The sequence below is a fragment of the Rattus norvegicus genome, chromosome Y (assembly GCF_021556685.1).
Source record: "Rattus norvegicus strain SHRSP/BbbUtx chromosome Y, alternate assembly SHRSP_T2T, whole genome shotgun sequence".
Lineage (NCBI taxonomy): Eukaryota > Metazoa > Chordata > Mammalia > Rodentia > Muridae > Rattus > Rattus norvegicus.
Window position 1 is genome coordinate 17,390,813 of NC_141555.1, and position 18,889 is coordinate 17,409,701.

Below are 18,889 nucleotides of genomic sequence, written 5' to 3' on the forward strand. Positions count from 1 at the left end.
TAAAGGTGCCCCCGGTGTTTAAAGGTGTTGGAATCCCATGAAGTTGCAGCACCGATTTTGGGATATAAAGTGAGTAAATAAATAAATGAATTATAAAGAAACACATATCCCATCTACAGATAACAGGTTTTGGGAAAGCCCAATTCTAATTTTACGATATCCGCATGAAGACAAAGCCTGTGGAGTGCTATATCCTTAGAGGCCATAATCATTTTCATTCTGTTCTTCAATCAGATTCCCCAAGCTCCACCCCTTGTTGGACTACTGGGTTTCTGTGTCTGTCTGAGTGAGCGTCTTAGTGGAGTCTCTCAGGGGGAAGCCAGGGTAGACTCCTGTCTGCAAGCAAAACAGAGTGTCATTAATAGTGTCAGGGATCGGTGCTGATCAATGGGGGACATCTTAATCTGTACTAACCATTGGTTCACCATTCCTCACTCTCTGCTCTATACATGGACCCTGCATTTCCTGTGGTCAGAATAAATTTTGGGTCAAAAGTTGGTGTCTCTATCACTCCATTTTGGTTGCTCTCTGGCTACAGGAGGAGGGCTCTTCAGGTTCATATCACTGAGGCTGTGAGTCTCAGCTAAGGAAACACCCAATGATTCTTGGGAATCTCTCTTACCCCAGCTCTATGCCTCTTTCTGGATATGACCTCTACCTCCCCACCCCTATCCATATTGGCTGCATTGTCTGGACTCAGTAGCAGAGGATGCGATTAGCATCACAGAGACGGGATATGTATCATGAGTGGATAACCCTGTGGGATCAGAAACTCCTCAGAAGTGAAAGGGCTGGGAGAAAGATTGTGAGAAGTGTGAACTGGAGCAGGGTAGTGTGCAGCATGTAAAGTGAATAAATAAACAAATAACTATGAAAATAACTAAGTCTACTTGAATGAAAAAAGCAGTTGTGTGTGTGTGTGTGTGTGTGTGTGTGTGTGTGTATGTGTTGTCTGTGTGAGTATATGTATATGAAGGTAAGAAGCAGTTGTGTGTGTTAATATTAAATTATCACATTTTGGAAAACAGTGGTCTATGAAGAAGACACGTCTGCGTAGGCACTATATTTCCAAAAAATGGCGTTTTCTGAAGATGAAGAAATGATTTGGTGATTTATAGCATTATCCCTTCTTCCAGAGAACCCGGGGACAATCGCCAGCTCCCATGTGACAGCTCACAGGTGGCTGTAATTTCAGCATCACAGAATCTCACACCCCCTTCAACCTCCTGGGCACTAGGCATGCATGTGTTGCACACGTAGACAAGCACGTAAAACACTTACATATGTACAACAAAAAGTACAAAGCAGTTCCTGGTTGACATAATTTGATTTATGTGAATATTCAAAGTGATAATCACAGTCAAATAAACATTGTATTGATCCATAATACAATCAAAGCCAGAAAAAGTTAACAATCACCTGAGTCACTTAAAATCTATTTATTTATAAATTTGCAAGAAAAAAATGCAGTGATAAAATTTAAATTTTATTAATATCCAAATTAATAAACATTAGTATACTCATATATAGCTGAAAAAATATACTTTCGACCTATTTGTTTAGCTCTTATAAATATTGCAGTTAGTGGATAGTTTATTGTTGGATTTTGTAGGTGTTTATTTTCAGTCATTAACCCATAAACTCTGTAAACTCATGCAGAATACATTACAGGAACTGAGGATCTCTTCTTTTGAATCCAGGTAAGTTGTGATCTGTTTTCCGTCTTGTCTGATCATTTTTCTCTATGTATATATGAACAAGTATATTCTTGTTCTGGCATTCTTCCAGTTTTGTCAAGCTGATAGCTGGTAGCTGATAGCTGGAGAATATTTAATTTTTGAAGATCATTTTTGAAGCTATTTCCCGATGTCTGCACTCTCAATGTTGTAGGTTTTTGAAATGCGTGACCAAATGAACAGCTATTCAGGGACTATACATGCCATTTAACTACTGTTATTTTGACTTTTTGAAAGAAGAAATCAGAAAGGTATGGAATTTGGGGTAAGGGACTCTGTGGGGGAAAACAAGAAGGACAACAGCATTTGAGACATAAATAAATTAATAAAATATATAAATACAAAAAATAAAGCAGAATTCAAACTATACAGGAAAATCAGATTTATTTGATAGGAAACAGTATGATTTTATATCGTAACCTAATTCCTGAATTTTAGATACTTTAATCAATCTAATTACTAATTCTTAAAAATCAGAAAATTAAAAAAAAAAAAAACTGTTAAAAGTACCACTGTAGGTTGTCCAAATCATAACAACAAAGTTTCTAGAACTGTACACTTTCTATGCCTGTATCCAATCCAGAAATCCAGTTGATATTTAGTTATTTCATATCTTACGTCATTCTTTTCTGTGATAATTCATTACTATTTTTATCTTCTGTGACCACACCTTTGAAGATAAATAATTACTCTGCTAGAATGTCTCTGAATTTGGATTTGGCCATTGGTTTTTCTCTTTTAGATTGAGATTACATGTACTTGACACAGATACCAAAACGTGTTTCTTGCTTTGCTTAATGCAGTTAAACATTAGGAGGATGCATGTCATGTTAACAACACGCAATTGCGGAGCAATGAAATTATTTTAAATTATTTTCCTTTCATAGTTAAAATATTTTAATGTATTTTTTTTGTATTTCCTTTTAAAGTAATAGAAGTTATAGGAGAATTACTTAATGCCTATGGAAAGACTCTGTGTCTCTTCAATACTTTAGGCATTTTTTTCAGCATCTCGGTCATTTTTTATAAAAACATTTTGATCTGAGTTGTCCTTACTGCATGTAAGTAGACTCAGAACAATGAATCCGAGGAGAATATAATAATTGTCCTTCTGTTTTGGTGACTCATGCGTAAAACAATTCTGTAGTTTTAGTGTCATGGTAATTTTTTAATGTCTTCCATATTTTCAGCACACTTAAATGGATATTTATTTTTGTTTCATTATACTCATAAAGACTCAAGATTCTAATTTTACATTATTTATTTTCTTGTTGAATAGCAACCTGAATCTAATTATCTGACACTAGATGACTTTTATATTTGTATTCTGTCACTTGTAAACCAACATCAATTCCTGTATAATGTGTGTATGCATGCTTGTGTGTGTGCGTGCGTGCGTGCGTGTGTATGTGTGTGTGTGTGTGTGTGTGTGTGTGTGTTTATCTGAAACTATGATATTAATGTTGAGAATCACCTGGCTGAAATTCTTTTCCACCGCCCTATTAGAAATCAAAAAGTGGGGGTTGGGGATTTAGCTCAGTGGTAGAGTGCTTGCCTAGGAAGCGCAAGGCCCTGGGTTCGGTCCCCAGCTCCGAAAAAAAAAAAAAAACTAGAAATCAAAAAGTGGAGGAAAGACTACTCCTTTTCCAAAATCATAGAACCTGGGTGCCCAGAACTGAAGTAAGGACTGACCAAATGGTACACAAAGCAAAGGCTAACAATTCACTGTCCTGATGACTACTTAGCAGTTCCAGTTCAATGCAATGAATTTACATGTACTGAGGAATATGGAATTGTAGCATAACGAGCTTAGAACATTTACAAACAATTTCTGGAATATTTCCAAATATCTAAGAATTGATACAGGGAATTTTCAAGGCCCCTGAGACATTAGTGTGTGGTTGAAACTCTGCCCAGATGAAAACGTATAAGTACTGGACTAATCTACTAAAGTAATTTAGAAGCAAGCATACTTTACAATTGTTTACGATTAAGCATGGTGGTGAATAAAGAGAACACTCTAAAACAAAGTTATGTTTCTTAAAGTTTGTTTGAAGACAGCAAGAAAGAGCACAGTGGTTTTGGTTTCTTTCTTTCATAGACTTTGTACCTTTTAGAAAGAGCACTTTGGGATCCTTAATTACCTATTTTTTATCAGATCTTTCTTCAGACCCAGAGTTCTTTTCAGTGCTGCTTTCATTCTGGGTTCATTAACCTATAGATGATGGGGTTCAGCATGGATGTCACTGTGGTATGGAAGATGACCAAGAATTTATCAACTCCTTGTGGGTGTTTAGAATTGGGTCTCATGTAGTTTTGTCCCAAACCTACGAGGCAACCTATTACCTATGAAACAATTGGTGGATCATTACACAGTGTTTCATTTGATTTTATTTGAACAGGTGATATAAGTTAACTGTACAGATTAATAAGCCTCAGTTTGATATTTCCATAATGCAGACAGCATGCAATGAACCAATGTAACTACGTTTTTTCACTGACTTTTCTGCAACTTACCAAAAGTTAGGATACTCTATACTACTATTAGGGGAAAAATGACTTCCATAGGATATAAAAATCCTTACTTGATTTTCAGATATTTTTCATATTTCAGAATTTTTATGTATTCTTCATACATGTATCTACAATGCATCATGATCACACCTATCCTTAACATGGTTCTACTCTCTCCAGATACATTTCTTTCCAGTTTCATCGTCTTCGTACTTTCCTTTTTTCTTTCTTTGTAATCCATTTGTTTACTGAGTACTGCCTACTGGGATATTCCCTAATCTTGTTGTCTTAATCATGTGCAGGACGTGTTCATAAGATTGTAGCTGATTTGAGGCTATAGGTCCAATAACTGTGTCATGTCTAGAAGTCACGATTGCATCTTCCCACTCCTCACATTCTGCCTTCTCCTTTTCTACAATGTTTCCCCAGCCTTATGCTCAGCTTTCTTCTTCTATCAGTCTTAGCACTTATACCAGTTACACATAACTCCATTAATTGCTGCACAGTACACCTATACATTTCTCTCCACAGCTCATGAATCCTGTAATCTATGGACAAAAACAATAAAAATTGGAAGACAGTTTGACAACATGGCCATTTAGCAAAACAGGAGCCATATGAAACTCACTACAACCTTCTGAGACATGGGAATACTTTGACCATGTTTATAACATGACATCTGACTTTCCTTCTATAGAAGAGGCTTCAAAGTCAAACAAACAGTAGTTGCCTACTTTCATAAGATTAAGTCATTTTTCCTCACAGTTTTGTTTTTATCAATTGGGACAATGATATCTAACTTCATCAATATCTGTGCCAGTGATGTAGTTTTGCTTTTGTTATGGCTACATACAGGTCTAGTGTCTATATATGTTATTTATCCAATTTTGTAACATGGATATTGTGAACAGTGAAAAGATAAACTCAATTAATGAAGGTATCACAGTACTATATAAGTAGATTCCTTCAGGTACATATTCCTTCAGTGGTACAATTGAATCACAAGTGATTTCAGTTTTTATTTTCTATATCGACTTCTATAGTAGCTATTTTAAAATTCACTCCGAGCAACTGAATACCAGAGTATATTTTTCCAGCAACACAGTATAAACATTGTCAATTGTATGTATACTTCACCAATGATTGGTGGGTTTAGTATTTTTCACGTACATTTTGATAATTATTGTGCAATTATTTTAAGCATTTTTCAAGTATGTAACATATTTCTGAAGAATAAGGTATATTTGGTCTTATGCTATGGATATGATCCCTATGTCAGATAAAGAGTTGGAAAACACCTTCTTTTATGATAAGGTAAATTCCATCATCATTGCACTGTTTCTTCTACTGAGTTTCAAGTGCTGTCCAAGAATATATATATATATATATATATATATATATATATATATATATATTATATATATATATAATCTAAAAATATCTATGGTGGGGCTGGGGATTTAGCTCAGTGGTAGAGCGCTTACCTAGGAAGCGCAAGGCCCTGGGTTCGGTCCCCAGCTCCGAAAAAAAGAACCAAAAAAAAATATCTATGGTAAGTTGAAGGAGAGGAAAATGTAATCCTCTGTTCCTGTATTTGTTCATGATAAAAAGCATGTTATTAAATGGGAAATGACTTTTATGTTTACTACTCTAGCTCAATCCTCAATACTCAGTTATATTTTATTTGATTACTGTCCTTATTTATGGTACATCTATGCCTGTCTTCTGAAGAAAATTGCATTCCCAGACCCCTATTTACGACCTCTTGTAGTAAGGAGAGAGAAGCTAAACAGCTATCCAAGTAGAAGTCCACAAATAGATTGGATTTAGAGCACATTATTTATCTACAGTGAGACTATAATCTAGGAGATTACTGTTAAAGATATAGCAAATTTAGTAATTAATTTTTTTTTTTTAAATTTCCATACCAAACGCTGCCCCTCGCTTGTCACTTCCTCACAGAGTCTCTGTCCCAATCCTCTTCTCTCCTAAGATGATGACATGCCTAGTTATGGCCCCAACTCTGAAACATCGAGTCTCTTCGGAATTAGGCACACCCTCTCGAATTGCAGCCAGACAACGTAACCCTGTTTGGGAACAAATTCCTCAGTCAGGCTACAATTTTCAGGACATCCCCCACTCCAGTTTTTCAGGAAGCCACATGAAGATTTACCTACATGTCTGCCCCATATCCACTAGGGATCTAGGACCACCCTGTGCATGATCTTCGGTTGGGGCCTCAGGCTCTAAGAGTTCCCCGGGTTTTAGGTTAGTTGACACTGTTGGCCTTCCTGTGCAGTTCCTATTGCCTTTTGTGCCAAAAAACTTTCCTCAAGCTCCATTCACTGCTTGGCTGTAGGTGTCTCTATCAGCCTGACTCAGCTGTTGGGTGGGGTCTCTCAGTACAACATGGTCCTATCTGCAAGTGAAACAGAACAACATTAATAATGTCATGAATTAGTGCTTACCCATGGAATGGATCTCAATTTGCACTGGCAATTCACTCAGTCCCTGATTTTCTTTTATACTTGACAAATTTTGCATAGAATGCTTTGTGGGTGTACTTGTGTCTTTAATCCTCCAGTGGTGGTCCTTCCTGTCTACAGGAGTTGACCTCTTCATGTTCCATATCACCAAAGTGAGTCACAACTTAGGTCACCCCCATTGATTCGTTGGTACCTACCCTAACCCAGGACTCTTTCTCATCCTGGAAATTTCCCCTACGTCCTCATCTCAGTAAGTTTAAGATTTCCTTTCCTTCTCATGACTATCTTGCCATATCTTCTGGGTCTTCCCACACATAAACCATTCTCTTCTCCCTTCCTTCTCCCATCCAGTTCCTTCCCTCAATCTCCCTCCAAGACGAATTTATTCCCCATTATAAGTGAGAGTCTACACTTGGGCCTTACTTCTAGTTTATTTTCTTTGGATCTCTGAGCTTTGCAGAGGGTATCCTGTAGTTTATGGATAATATGAACTTATAATTGAGCAATTTCAATAACCCTGCAGAATCATATTTTTTAGTAGTCTATCAACATTGAAAATTATAGTTTAGTGTGAGTGAATGTCAGGAGGGGCAAAAATTAAGCAAAAATCATTTTAAAACGTAGATCAAATCATAGATTTTACCAGTTGATATTTTTATAATAATAATATTCTACTACCATAAGTAATTTACCTCACAGGCGATTTTTTAAATGATACCAACTTTGGCAGATAAGTGATGTTTTGACCAAATAATTATGGATAGTATGACTCAGAGCAAATAAGATAAATATATTGTTTTTATATAACTTGCTGGCATTTTTCCTCAAACATGATGTATATTGCATTAAACATTAAGGTATTATCCCAGCTCTGAGCAAAAAGAAAAGAAAAAAAATTAGGTATCAGTTTTAAAATTTAATATTCATTTTAACCTAACCTATAAAGTAACAGGTTGCCTTATGTCATGTTTGTAGACATTCAACTTCATCCTCCCTTCCTCAGTACTTTTCCCCACCCCCACTCTGTCCCTAACACTTGCACTATTCTGTCTGTGTCATTCTTACTTCTACATTCATATCCCACATGTTCAATAACTTCCAAACCATACTGTTTAAAACCCTACATTCTAATTTCATGAGACCCATTCCAGTTTAATGAACTCAAACCACTAACAGCTTCACATAAATATAGTATATGAAAATGAGATTCTATTATCTACATGAGAAAAAAACACATGGTATTTGCCTTTTTCAGTCTTTGTTACCTTACTTGATATATTTTCTTGTTACATCTATTTTCCTGAAACCATCATAGTTTAGTTTTCCTAGGGGTGAATGAAACACCATTGTGTATATTGTGTTAATCTTGCCTTTTACATATTAATGAACATTCTTTACTATTCTCAATAAAACAGCAATAGATTTCTTTAAGAATAATGATTAGAAAGCTCAGATACTGAATTCAAGATTTATTACTGTCAAACTAAGAAAAAAGTTTCAAAGATAAAAATAATAACATATTTGTGGCTATATTAACTAGAGATGTGTATGTTAATAAAGGTTGTTTTATTTATAATATTTTAATACTAATTAAATTGAGAATATTCAATAATTTAGAGAATGTTTGTAAAATTGTCCATCAGTAAGTGATAGTTCCACTAAAAATTTAATCGTTTTATAAAATATTTTGATATATATATATGTGTATGTATATATATATACATATATATATATAATTTACCTTCAAAATAAAGCACATTAAGAAGTTACTGGAATAAAATTCAATAACAAAACCAAAGACTTGTTATATGAATAAACAACAGACTAGGAGTTATTGAAATCCTCTCCAGTTAAATTAAGAGACTTAGAAAAGAGTTAACATTTTAATAAAAATGCACATGTCAAACAAGATACAATAAAATACTGAAACTCTAGCAAGATGGTTACAATGCATTCCTAACTGCTAAGGTTTCATCAACAAGCATGGTACATGAAGAGAATGTATACATGAGAAATATAAATTCTATTTAACATTGTAACTTTCTTCATAAACCCAAGAAGACACGTATCTATTGTGTTGCTTAAAACGTATGTACAAAGTACGGCTTTTGATAATAACACTAATATTTCAAAACTATCATGTAAATATGCTAAGACCTTAATACAAAATCCAGAGGTTTCAGAGCAACCATAAAATCTTAAGATGAAAAAGAAAAATTTTCTAGGTACACAAATATACATAATGAAGTCAACAGCTAACCAATACCAGAGGGGTCAAATTTACTGTTTTATATATTCCATAGAATACTCTCTCCTAGTTCATTGTCCCTTAGCACACTTTCTTCCTTATCTTTCTGTTTCTTATCTTCTCAGAAGAGGTGGTATTTCTCACAAAATTTGTTCAAATCATCTGATCTTCACTCCAACAAAAAGAATCTGTATACTTTAGAGGAAAGCCAAATAAAGCTTCTCACTCTTTATAGTGCAACATTTTAGATTAGATTTGTCATGCTTAATATTCATCTACACCTTAGTTATAACCTTTCAAGATTTGCCTGAAATCCACGATTCTTAATTTGCAATGTAAAAGCCCTTTATCTAATCACAGAAAAACCTTCAAATATATTTACATGGGTGTATTTAATAAAAATTCAGCTTGTAGTTTAAGGACAATAGTGTTGGAAAACATCTTTTCATACATTTTCAGTGCCTTCACATTATTTTATAGCTAAAATATTGCATTACAGTCAAGATAAAATTATTAACATCTTACTAAACTAAAATGAGATTTTTTTCTTTGTATAATATAAAACTTATATTTGAACTTTTTTGAGACAGTGTTTCTTTTATATCCCTGGCAGTACCAGAACCCTCTCTCTCCCTTTTTCTGTAGACCAAGCTGGCCTTGAACTTAGAGATCTGCCTGCTTCTGCCTCCCCAGTGCTAAGAGTAAAGACCTGTGCCACCACAACCAGTGCTTTCTACATCTTTAACAAGCTCTTGTCTGATTATATTCCATATCTTATGAAGTCACTTTCCTAGAAGTACCTAGAAGAAATCCAATACCAAAAATATATATTGTACATCTAAGTCCCTCATCCCGAGTTGCTGATTGATCTAGTCACCTACCAAGCTCTCTGAAGGAACTGAAAACAACAAATATTTGCTTTCTTTACAGGAATACATAAAAGGCCTTCTCACTGCACAATCACATGATATCATGGAACAATTTTTCCATGTGAAATTTCCAAGTGAAATCTCAGAAAGAGCTCTGTACCTGAAGCCACTGTTTCTTACCTTGTGTTTGGTTTTGCACACTGTGACCACCATTTCATTATAACCAGGTTGATCCCAAAGGTATTCTCTGCTTCAAGGATCCATTTCTATTATATTGTCATATTCAGCCATGTTCAGTTAAATTTAACCACCGACCACCCCAAAGTTAGGATTTATAAAATACCCTACAGAAACCTGGGAAGAAATGCTACAAAAATAAATTCATGCCTAACAAATAAACAAAATGTTTTATATTTGTTTTAACACAGCGTCTATCCATTTTCATTGTTTTGATTGGTTCTGTGTATATTCACAACCCAAGAAAATTGTATTTAAATCAGGAAACAACTTATGAGATTTAGTTCTCTCTATTATATAGACTATGAAGACTAAACTTAGATATCAATGCTTAATAGAAAGCAATTTTACATGTTGTGTCATTTCACTGTTTCTCAGATATTTTTGTATAATTGAAAAAGTATAGCTAAATCTTGTTATTTAATATTTTTTCCATTCCATTTCAATTTCTACTTTAATTCTGAGTAATAAGTCACAGTGGGATATGATTACATATATTGGGCCCATACGAATTTTTCTAAAAATTATAAGGCAAAGTTTTATATGCTAGAAAGTACACTATAGGGAGTACATTATACTGTAAATTTAGTTCATCCTTTTTCATTAGTTATCTCTGAATGACTATTATTTATTAATTTGTTTTAAATTTTTAGAAGTATTGTGTGTGTTTGTTTGTATGTGTGTGTGTGTGAGTGTGCCTGTGTGTGTATACATACATGCATATATATATGTATATTTAATAATTCAAATCTAATAAGACCAGAGAAAGTTGCTTGAATGATATTGATAATTTATGGATGCAGTTAATTTTTGTATATGCTGTATATATAACCTTGAAAACATTTTCTGTGTATTTTTTCAAAATCAACTTTTAAATATGTATACTAGATCAAACCTGCTAATTGCAGTTTCAGCTTTTTTCACACTAATATTATCTTATTAGATGTCTAGAAATAAATAAATGGATTCATGAATCATATCTTAACTCCGACTGTAGGTAGAATCAATGATATATTTTTCTTTTGCTCACCTTTAGGTCATAAATTATATATTTAATTTGCTCTATTTATATTAGAAACGTGTGCCAAATTGTATATATGTATTCTTTGATAACTTCCTCCTGTCAACAAACATTAAGAATTAATGATTTATATACATTATTACAAAATCTAAGAACATTCAGTTACCTCCATTATCAACTACCATAATGCATAAATATTAAAACCATTTCCTGATTGACGCTATTAATTAAAAGTATTTGATATACCGTTCCTATAAACCTATTTTGATATTATCTCTCAGAGTTTCTTCAAGAAGTTGTCTAACTTTTAGTAAAGGGAAATATAGTAAAATTGTTAGTATCTTTGAATCACAAATAATGTCAGTATTTTTTCATTCTATATTCCTTTAAATTGTAAAATACAGTTTTGTTTAAATAAGTCATAAAAATGGGACATATTGGCTATAGACAGCAAAAGAGACCAAAGAAATTAATGCCAAACTCTAATATTTATGCTAATATCAGAAATGGGGAATGAGAGCGGGAGTCCCAATCTCATGCTCCCTGCCTCCAACTCACTGCTCCCAAACCCTCTGTGAGAGAAAGCTCACCACTGAAACTGGTGTGCACTCCTGAGACTGCAGAGCAGAAAGGACCACCAACACTCTCCACCCCTGCCCACATCCCTGGACCAAGCGGATACTGAATACATTCTATGGGTTCCCTTGGATAAGGGCACAGGAGCAGGTAATCCGCTGCATCTGAGACACTGCCGGACCATGAAGAGACTGACTGGATTAACAGTTTTCTGCACCCAAATTCCATGTGAGGGAGAGCAAAACCTTCAGAGAGGCATACACGCCTGGGAAACCAGAAGAGTCTACACACGGCCCACATCTCTGACTTCAGAGGAAAACACCAAACTCCATCTGGAACCCTGGTGCACGAAAGCTGCCAGAAAGGGTGGCACAGATCTTCCTGATTGCTGCCGCTGCGAAGAGCTCATAAGCAACACCCCACGAGCAAACATGAGCCTTGGGACCTCAGGTAAGACAAACCTTACAGCTCCAAGCAACCTGCCTGGTGAACTCAAGACACAGGCCCACAGGAACAGCTGAAGACCTATAGATAGTAAAAGCTACACCCCCGAAAGCAGAACACTCTGTCCCGATAACTGACTGAAAGAAAACAGGAAAACAGGTCTACAGGACCCCTGACACACAGGCTTATAGGACACTCTAGCCACTGTCAGAAATAGCAGAACAAAGTAACACTAGAGATAATCTGATGGCGAGAGGCAAGCGCAGGAACCAAAACAACAGAAACCAAGACTACATGACAGATTTTCAAGTACATCTGAGGACTCCAGCAGAGTAACTCTTGCTCAACACAATACCCTTCATGTTATTTGTGACCCTCACCGGGACCACTTACTGCTAGGTGACAGAGATCTGACTCATTTTTAAGTTTTTTTTTATCTCATGCTAATTTTTGATGCTTTCTTTCCCCAACAGAATAGTTAGTCAACAGGCCTGTGTACCAGATATCAGCTGCATGACCAGAGGTTGGTTACAATTTACCTCACTGCTGAATTCACATCTACAAGGATTTTTTTTTTATGAGAAGGCCTTGATCTTCTAGAATGTAGAATGATGTTGTCTGTGGCTTTGCTTGGCTCCCTCCATTCTCTCAAGGTTCATATCAGTGAAGAAACTGCACACCGAATGTAAAACACACTAATTTGGTCACAGGGTAGACAAAATCCACAAAACTTTCCTGAATGGGTTTAGAACATAGTGGACAGGATATACATTCAGCTTAGTCAATGAAATGCCCCCCCCCGTATACCTAATAGACAAACGTTTACCCACCTGGATTGACTTGTTAGCAATGCCTGCTTACCCTGCTTACCTGGTGCCCAGGCTGTGAAGAGGAGACTTTGTTCTCAACAAGGGATAAAGTGGTGGACCCACATCTTACCCTTGCTCACTGTTTCCTATTTCCTCCAAGGTAAGCAGATTCCTCCAAAAGGGGTTCCCATTTTCAGGGAAATGGCACCTGGCTTCAGGACTGAGCTATGAGCCCAGTCAACAAGAAAAATCTTCATAACCAAGACAAAGTAAAACTTTTCTCTCTTTTAGTGCTGAGGGAAGGGCAGCTATGATGTTGTCTTCTTTATTGTTAGTACTTCTTGAGACAGAGGAGGGGGAAGAGCATTATTATTATTATTATTATTATTATTATTATTATTATTATTATTATTATTATCAAAAGTACTTTAGGCTGGTAAGCTGATTCAGCATTTAAGAGCACTGACTGTTTTTCCAGAGGTCCTGAGTGCAGTTCTCAGTAAACACATTGTGGCATACAACCGTCTATAATGGAATCTGATGTCCTCTTTTGGTGTGTTTGACAACTATAATATTCTCATATTAAGCAAATAAAATAAATCTTTAAAATAAATAAATAAATAAAAATTAATAAATAAAACTTTACCTACCTAAGTCTAAGTTACTGTGCTACTGTTGCTGACCAGCTTTCTTTGTTCCTCTTAGGACAGGAAATGCATTCCATGTCTATTTAAATCCATGACAAGAGCTCACAAACTACTTGCCATATCTCAAGACTGCTATTCAAACCACAGCTTCTGCTATTCTGAGTAATGAAAAAGCTTCCCACCACACTCCTATCCTGTCTTCATATTCTACCACTGAGAGGCACATGATAAAATTAAATTATGCATGGGGACATTGGAGATGCTGTTTCTTGTGATGTGAGAAAACTAGGGTTAACAAAGGGAGGTCAAGACCTTCAACAAAAAACTGGGCATAATGGATATCTTTTGTTCAAATCCTGTTGGTACAATGGCTCAGTATACCTGAGAGTTTACCGAACTAACAGGTCATCTTCTGGAGCTCAATAATCAGTTTCTCCATCTTCTTAATCTGTTGAACTTGCTCACTGATGGTCGAAGGTTGGGATTGTGCCTTCCCAGCAGATCCTCTTGATAAACACAAGAGAACATGCATAGTAATGGCCCAGGTACAGGAGAGAATATGCTGAGTCCCCCAATGAAGCAGGATGAAAGGGAAAATCTACAGACACTTGGAAGCACTGAAATAGGAGGAAAACTCTCTTCAAGTGGGATCTACTAGCTACTTTTTGCTACTAACGATGATTGGTAGACATATGCCTCACTCACTTCTGTAGTCCCCCTGGCCCTAAACAGGCTAAACCAAGACATGAAGAAATGGAGGAAATTTTCAGTTCGTATCTGATGTGATGCAGATAAGTCCTGGAGTCCATAGTGGTCCGGACCAAAAGCCTTAATCATGTAATTTCAAGACAAATATTCAGAGACCTTGATACATGTCCATGGGAATAGCCCTCTCAGTTTTTGTCAAAAAATTTCAATGACATGTACAGGAATCCTCTGAAGATGAAAGTTAATGTTATTATTATTATTCTTTCTCACTCAGAATGAAATTAAGGAGCTCATACTAGTCCAACTGCTCTCTGCCAAACATTCATTAGGTATTCTTGTCTCTGCACACATTCATTAGATATTCTTGTCTCTGGATTTGTTCTTTAGGAATCCAGAGGCTTCAGATCAAAAATCCCACTCCTAGAAGGCAGGAGCCTAGACCACCTCCTCCAGGAACCTCCCCAGTATAAGCCCAGGGCTTACTCTCTCTGCTTTCCACCAGATCATTTTTTGCACTTTTATAACAAGAAAGAAATCCCAATTTCTTCTTCCTCTCTCTGTTCTCTCCATGCTCTCTGTTTTCTAGGTTAATAGCTTAATCACTCTGAAACAATGTCTGTTGTTAAACCTAAGCACTAACTAAATGCCACAAGGGCAGTTTCTGTTTCCATAACATTAGTGACATCACAGAGAATACCATGGAAATTCCAGCATACATTAGAATATCCATAAGAGTTTCCCCTTCAACAGCATATAACTACACATTAACTAGATCTTCTCCAAATCAACAAGCAAATTTGCCCTTTCCAGTAGCTTTTCCTGAGACACAAGGGAAGACTTTCCATCACTCACTGTTCTAACCCAGACATATCACTGATTTATTGAAAATTTTCCCACCTTCATGCATGAATACTGAAGACTCAATTTTCAAACACAGCCCAGAAGTGGTTCCTCCCCACCTTATGTAGCACAAACAAAATGACAAAAGCTGACAACTTAGGTCAGGATGATTGTCAGTGAAGCAATGATCCACCCAGTTAATCCATCTCAGGGGACATCTTCTATAGCTAAATGTCTAATTTCTTCAATTTCCTCATCTATTGGTCCTGATAATTAATATTGTAGAGTTGGAATGCTGCCTTCCCAGTAGGCCAGGTGCATGAATAAATACAATTAGGCTAAGACTTGGGTAAGATCCACATTGTAGTGCAGTTTGTATGGGGGAGTAAAACATAAAGAAAACTTACATAAATTCTGATAAAAACTTCCCTCAGAGCCTCAAAAATAACTTATTTTATCCATGAGGGTGTTAGTGATGTGATCAGATGTTCACAGTTCTGTCTATGGGTAGAATTTGAGTCATCAAAACCAAACACTCACAGAAAGCATGATGGGCCAACCTTGGAATGAGCAATTAGGAAGTCAAGCTGAAGTATAGAGAGGAATCATGTGGAGGAAACAGACAGAGATAAAGAGAGAAAGACAGGCAGACAGGCAGACAGACAGAGACACAAACACACTCACACACACACACACACACACACACACACACAAAACAAAGCAGCATTCACAGGAAAAAAAGATGTTGTAGATCTTTGGTAAGGAGCTTCAACCAGGGATAAAAAGTCAAAAAGTGGCAACTTATATACTCTTGAAAGGGTGTCAATACTACATTTCTGGACAACATCCATTAGAAACATACAGACAGGGAATGGTAAATTAAGGGTAGAGACTAAGTATTCTTAAACTATATATGTTTATTAAATCCCCATGTTACCTTTATCCTGATGCTGGCAGTCCCAGCAAAGAGAAGCCAGGCCATGGTCAGCCTGCCATGCTTTTCTTGTATCTTTGAAAATTTACTTTCCATATACGCTTATTGGGCCCTAGGTTTGTTGGGAATTGTTGAATATTTTACATCTTCTCAGTTCTTAAAGTTTTAGTCTAGTAGATTTGAATGTCAACTCTATTTCTAATCGTGGTTCTCCAGAGAACAACAAGTTTACATCCCACTGGGGTTTATGAGATAAGAAAGTGCATAAACTGGCATGAAATATGTTACCATTAGTAAAGACTGTTTTAGGAAATAGGAAAAATAGGACAGAGAGGCAGACAGGCAGAGAAAGAGAGATGAAACAGAGAGACAGAGAAACACACATACAGAGAGAATACTATGCCTTGTTTATATGAAGCTAAAAATAATTTTTGAACCTAGAAGCAAGGTATGAAGGACTGCCTGTAAATCCTAGTAACTAAGAAAGAAGCCTAAGGGCTTGGGGATTTAGCTCAGTGGTAGAGCGCAAGGCCCTGTGTTCGGTCCCCAGCTAAAAAAAAAAAAAAAGAAAAAAAAAAAAAAAGAAAAGAAAGAAGCCTGGAGCCAGTTATATTATTGAGGCTTCATACAGCTTTGTCTTTACCTGTATGAGACATTAGATTTCTATGAGCAAATCCTTACATGGAAAATGTAGTTATGTTGGCCCAGTAAATCAAACACAGAATTGTCCGCTCTGTCTGACTCTCATTACTCTGATCTCCCATTTCTCAAGAGGTTGAATGGTCTTCCACATATCCTGTACACAAGGTTCACCAGCACACAAGGGACAGTAACTGTTTTCATAAGTGCTTCATCTTAGCTTACCCTTCTTTGTGGATAGTACTCTGTAAGTGAACAGACAGGTTAGACTTTGCTTAGCTGGGTGTCAAAGTTCAGACATAAGACTCCCACTCTGTGATTGTCAACACTTCCATGTTTCGATTGGGAGGGCAGTGTCACAATGGCCTGCTACTGTCTTCTCATTCCTTTCACATGTGTCATGTGACCGAGTTGACAGCCTCCTCAAGCCAATACACAGCGCCATAGAATGCAACTTGTCTTCAGAGCCCTCATTTCTGGACAAAAAGCCAAGAGAACCAGTGTCACAGTTAACAGTGATAATGTAGACATGCCATGGCATTTCCTACAAGTTTTACTGTCAAGTGTATTCTCGTATAGCAGATTATGCTACACTTCCTAGAATGCCACGTTGTTGTGGAAGAACATTTGGATTCTGTCCCATCCACTATTTGCAGATTTCTTACAAAGACTCTTTTCCGTGACAAGGTTTATGTAATCTTGCATGCAAACTAACCATTTAAGCACACAAACAGAAACACACGCACACACACACACACACACACACACACACCCCACATACACACGGTTTGGTATAATAGAGATGTACTTATTGAAGAAAAATTAGGTCAGTTAATCTAGAACGAAGTGTTGCACTGAAATCTATTACCCTATGAAGGATGGTGGGAAAAAATTGTGAGTAGGCTTTTCCCCACAACTTGGCCACATGAACAATGAAGTATGACACAATAAATCTGCATGGTCAAAGGCAAAGACCAGGAACATACACAGTCAATTGAATGCAAATAGCTCATCTCTCTGAGATCTAATGGAGGAGTTCAGGTATTTCCCACACTTCTCCTGCATAATATTTCATTTCACTCCAATGCTGGCACACTGAAGGAGATTAAGAACATACCTGATAGGTGAACTTTTGACCTAGCTTCCTATAGAGATGAAGCAAGAATGTGAGCATTTCCAGAGCTCTGTTGAGCAGGGGGTGCTAATTTCCTCTGGATCATTAACAATGCTTCAGAAATCCAAGGAGTCAGCCTCCTCAGGCCTATTCACAGCTGCACAGTGTGTATCTTGGCTTCAGAACACGACAGCCTGTAGTTACAGAACCAAGGATGAAAAATTCAAACTCCATCAGCATACATTTACTGGGCTGATGCCCAGAATCAATGATAGATCTCTCTAGACACATGACTGTAGGTAGACATGACTTGTAGGAGTAGAACATGGTTTTTTAGTTTCCCCAATTACTGTTCAGGATGAGTAGGGAAGTCAGGAAGAGCCAGTCCCAATTCTAGTTCACTAACTGCGAGTTCTTCACTGTAGTAGAAAACTGCCTGCCAAAGAACCCTGTCATTGGGACAAAACAGCAACCAACAGTTTGGGCAAAGGTCTATACCAACCCTACACCTCATACAGTGCTATAATTCAATCCATACAAAGAACTCAAGAATTCGACTTCAGAGACACAAATAACCCTATTAAAATTGTGGTACAGCACTAAACAAAGATTTCTCAATGAGGAAAATCAAATATCTGAGAAGCACCTAACTGAATGTTCAACATACTTAGTCATCAAGGAAATGTAAATGAAAACATCCTTGTGATGCCACCTCACACAAGTCAGATTGGCTCAAATAAAAAACTGAGGAGACAGCAAATGCTGATAAGGATGTGGAGAAAGAGGAACACTCCTTCTTTTTTGGTGGGATTACAAACTGGTAAAACCACTCTGGAATTCAATCTGCAGGTTCCTCAGAAAATTGGACATTGCAGTAACAGAGGACTCAGGCATACCTATTCCTGAGCATATACGGAAAAGATGCTTCAACATACAACAAGGACACATTCTCAATTATGTTCTTAGCAGCCTTATTTATAATACCCATTAGCTGGATAGAAGCCAGATGACATATATGTGCAATGGATACATAAAATGTGGCACATCTATAGAATTGTTTACTACTC

At 36.6% G+C, this 18,889-nt stretch overlaps 1 long non-coding RNA gene across 1 annotated transcript; it reads right to left on the reverse strand.

The window, feature by feature from the left end:
• Positions 1-1,594: 1,594 nt before the first annotated feature.
• LOC103694782 (uncharacterized) lies at positions 1,595-13,281 on the reverse strand. Its single transcript, XR_015647425.1, has 7 exons — positions 13,071-13,281; positions 12,671-12,803; positions 11,121-11,210; positions 7,429-7,607; positions 6,424-6,669; positions 6,179-6,337; positions 1,595-2,011 (listed from the first exon to the last, which is right to left on the reverse strand). It is a non-coding gene; the product is annotated as an uncharacterized LOC103694782 (long non-coding RNA).
• Between the last annotated feature and the right edge of the window lie 5,608 nt (positions 13,282-18,889).